A 4,715-nucleotide genomic window follows, 5' to 3' on the forward strand; every position below is an offset into this window, starting at 1 on the left:
TAGAAAGCTCCCAAGGAAGTGGAAAATAAATCACCAACTTACTAAAAAATGAACCAGAAATTCAAGTACACATGCGTTTTTCACCCTTTCATGAATATTGTAGTGAACAGCTGAATACCCCTAGACAGCAGTAACCCACCTTCTGTGGGGGCTGGGGCCAGGTCCACCCCGCCCTCGCCCCCTCTACACTGGGGGTGTAAAATGTGTGCTCTCTCATTTCCAATCCTTGAAGCTGTAAGTTGATATTCAAACTGGCATTGTCAAGTTGCTTCTCCAAGGCACTTCCAGGAAGATGGAACTCCACTTATGCTCTCAGTGGACCCCACCTTGGCTCTTTCATGTGCCCTGGTCTATCTCCACTTACCTGGTGTGTGCTGTGCTGACTGTTGAAGGCTCGAGGGTCCTCTCTTGGAAAGAAGCCAGGTGGGCACAGAACTGCCACCTGGGATTTGACAAGCAGGAAGGTTGACCAGAAGCCATGGCTCCCAGGGGTGATGAGATAGTTAAAGGTGCTCAGGACAAGTAGCCTTTGCATAAAGCACTCCCTCCCCACACAGCATGCAAGTCAGGTGGTGAAAAGAGTCTGCTGATTGTCTTCAAGAAGCTTCAGGCCCTCATTTGTGTGGAACTTTCGGGAAGAGAATTAAAGAGGGTGTGTGACAGAGGGTTTGTCACAGAAAGTGGGTCAAAGAGAGCTGGGAGTTTACTGGATCCTCAGGGAAGATGGCCAGGCTGCACTCTAGCTCCTGAGAGCAAACATTCTGAGTCACCCCTTGGACACTGACAGTCAGCAGACAGGACCCAAGAGGAAGTTCTTCGCCTCTGCTATGGGAATGGTGACTGAGTCCTGCACCGCAGAACAATGTCCTAGAGCTGACACACAGAGGGAAGCAGCCATGTGACCACAGGCAGAGACTAGGGTGAAGTGGACACAAAGCAGGGCCATATGGTTCCCTCTGCTAGGACCTCAGAGGGTGATGCTCCCCCCACCTAGCAGTTCCTGCATATTCCTTCTCAAGTATTGGCAAAACTTAAGTTTCTTATAATAATCTGAATGGTAGAAAACCAAGTCAAGACCATGTGAAAAAAGATCAGCTTCTCAAATCTTTGAAAGGAAATGCTAGAGAAACTGTTTTGCCCACACTGAGGCATGACCTGCTAGGAAGCCCTGGGGCCCATGCCGGAGCACACAGAGACAAAGCCACAGAAGGAAGCTCCTCTGTGCTGCCTCTGGAGACACACTGGCTGCAGCCACTCAGGATTCCAACCAGCTGTGCATCTCAGACAGGGGACCCACAGCACTTCCACTCACAGGGAGCTGAGTGGGTGGCACTGAACAGGAGCCACGTTAATGAGGCGGGATCACTGTAGCTACATCCTGAGTCAATCTCCTCTGAGATGTAAGAGACCAAGCCAGCAGCACAGAAGCAGAGATGTGCAGAGAGATGCCAAGATACAGCAATGTTGTCGGCCGAGGGAAAAGACAGAGACGGGGACACAGGAATGGAGGACTGGCCAGAAAGTGTGAAGGCAGGGACAAACAGCTTGGAGAACTGAAGCTCCTAAGCCCAGTCTTTCTGTAGTTTTATTGAGAATCACCAGGAAGTAAATAAAGAAAAATCATGAGAAAACAAATCACAAAGAGAAATCTTTTGCAAATGAGGCAGAATTCTTCTCTACTGTCAACCTTATGCTTATCCCAGGAGGGAGGGGTTAGTAAATACAAACTAAGAATTGTAAAAACACCTAAGGTCTGCCTTGACACTACAGGGGGGATTCCAGCTTGTAATCTGTGCTCCTGATGCAGTATTTGGTTCAGTATTAATATATTTGGCTTCCTACACAGGAAGCATGAGCAGAAGTTCAGGGACACAAAGCTGGCTCCTTGAATGACACTTCCGGACTCCTGACCTTGGAGAAAACTATCTGCTTGTTAAAGAAGCTCATGGATGGCATTTCTGTTAGAGCAGCTCTAAGTGGCCAAGCCAGTTGATAAAAGCTACAGTATATGAAAAATGCTTATCCTAACTCATAACAAGCAAATACAAGTTACAGCTATAGTAGGGACCCCTTTTCTCTCATCCATAGTGAGCTTGGTGGAAAACCTATGTTGCCCAGCTGTGACAAATCTGCAAAAGAGCAGATTGCCAAGAAGTTGCTCCATGCTCTTGGAGAGCAGTATTTCTAAATTTTAAACAACCAGAACCTTTGATCCTCAAGCCCATGTCTGAAATTATAGGCCTTGTCTACATGTCTTGCATGTCTTAAGAGTTTAAGGAAGTGCTGCTACACGGAGGTGGCTTTGTCCCCCCGAACTCCAGGTTGACCAGTTGATGAAGACCCAGGGGACCCCACTGAGCAGAGGAGAACTGGCTCCCTGGGACACTCAGGGGCTAACTGGCCAGAAGCCAACGGCCAAGACTTACTTCTGAGGGACCTCTAGGTTAATTCAAACTGCCAACCTTTCTATCAGTAGCAGTATTTAACCCTCTGCACCACCAGCGACTTCTCTTTTGCCTCCCAAGCAGACACTTGGTGGCATGGAAGCATTTCTGATGTTCACCACTATGGGCGGGACAGCACTGGCACCAGCAGTGGCGGGACCCTGCTCTACACCCTGCCTAGGCAGGCCTTCAGTCAAGTATCATTTTCCCCAAATGTCAACAGTGCTGGTGTCCAGCCTGACAAACTCCAGCTTGAAGTGATGACCCACGATGGCAACAGTTAATCAAGAACCTCTACAAAGTCCTAAAGAGCAATGATGTCAGTTTAAAGACTAAGGCACGCCCGAGCTAAGCCATCATATTTTCAGTTGCTTCACGTGCACCTGAAAGTAGAACAATGCATAAGGAGGATCAAAGGGCCGATGTTTTTGAGCTGTGGTATTGGCAAAGAGGACTGAATATGCCACAGACAGAAAAAACCAAACCAAACAACTCAGGCATGGCAAATGTTCGCTCGGTGCTCCTGGTAACACTTTGACTCTTACTTTGGGCATATTGTCAGGAGGGGTCAGTCCTTGGGAAAAGACCTCGAGTGTCAGAGAAGACCTTCAACGAGGTGGCCTGGCACAGTGATGGCAGAGACGGTGAGGATGGCACAGGGCAGGGTGAGGTCTCTGTCTGTCATACAGGAGTCCCTGTGAACCAAGTAGGTGCATGGGCACCTGACAACAAATGGCACCCAGACTCAGAGCCTGCAGGGAGACATGCAGGCAGAGAATGACCCACTGTGATCCCCAACTTCCTCCCACCAGAGCCCATGTCCCTGAGCTCCCCACCCTAGCCCTCTCCCAGAGCCAAGTTCCCAGTGCCTGCTGGCCCTCCCCTAAAACCTCCCTCCATATCCCAGTGCTAAACCCTTCCTGAGCCTAGTCCCAGCCCTTCGCCCCTGCCCTCAGCTGCTTCCAACTTCCCTCAGGCCTTGCCCCAACACCCTCCTGTACCATGTCTCCTCCCCTTCCAACTCCCTCCAGACCTTGGAACTCAACTCAGAGGGCCTCTTCCCCAGCCTCCCATCACAGCTGTGCCCCTGAACAGCCTCTGGGGCCACAGTGGAACTGGACGCCGAGAGACGCTGTCATTCAGCAGACCAGGGAGCTGCTTAACCCTGGTTCCTGTGGAAAGTGTGTCCACTAGTGAGTGCTGGGGGGAGGGCCAAGGTGCTGCCCCCTCCCCTGCTCCCAGGCCATCAAGGAGCAGCTAATCAGAGTTAAAGTCTGAGATCTCTGTGATAGTGGTTAAATCCATGTTGTCAGAAAGTGTTGGACTCAGCCCTTCCCAGGCAGCAACTTCACACACATGAGAAAGAAACGTTGCTTTACCGGCCATCAGCATCGGATTGCACCCTGCGGTCCAGAGGGTTTCCACTGACCTTGGAAGTGGACAGTCCATCTTCATCTGGAAGCTGCCCCACGAGCTCACAGCAACCCACCTCCACTGTCACGTGGTCACTGCTCATGCCTTGAGTGGGAGGAGGTCAGGTCACCACACAGGAGGGGAAAACCCTACCACAGAGCCAAGGCCTCAAACAAACCTCTGGTTATTTCTTCCTTGTGATCCGTGATGTGCCTCATTGGATGCACCTGTCCATTCTGGAGCGGTGAGCAATCCGAGAGGGACATAGCTTCTGGGGTCAGTGGTGCCCACTCTCCCACCCTGCATTCTTCAGTGAGCCAAGGTGCAGGCTGGCCAGGCTCCTATTAACTCTGCAGACGGCAACAACATCCAGCAAAAAAGCAAATTGTCCCCTAATATTTAGGGCTATTATTATATTTTGTGCTGTTTTATTCCATCCAGTTGGAACTGATCCATAGCTGACCCTCCAGTGGGTGTCCAGAGGCAGTTAACTGCATGGGAGGGGGCTGCCCATTCTTCTGCGGAGCAGCTGGTGATTTTGAACTGCATGCCTTTGGGATTGCAGCACAGATTCTTACCACGAGGCCACCAGAGCCTACATAGAGGATTTTAATATTTCATGTTTGAGGAAGAGGGAAATCTCCCACCATACAGTGTTAGGAGACAATTGTCCTGTAGGAATAAATATTTCATACCAGCTGTGCATGGGAGGTCACATCTCTTTATGAAAATACAAAGACGCATTTGAAAGCCAGAAGATGGCTATCTGTGGTGGGGGCGGGGCCAGCGTTGAGTTTCTCTACCTGAGATTGCAAAATGCTCAACACTGAGAAAAACATGGTATCAAGGCTGAACACG

Source organism: Elephantulus edwardii, unplaced genomic scaffold (assembly GCF_000299155.1).
Source record: "Elephantulus edwardii isolate Elephantulus edwardi_28Jun2011 unplaced genomic scaffold, EleEdw1.0 scaffold00006, whole genome shotgun sequence".
NCBI classification, from domain to species: domain Eukaryota; kingdom Metazoa; phylum Chordata; class Mammalia; order Macroscelidea; family Macroscelididae; genus Elephantulus; species Elephantulus edwardii.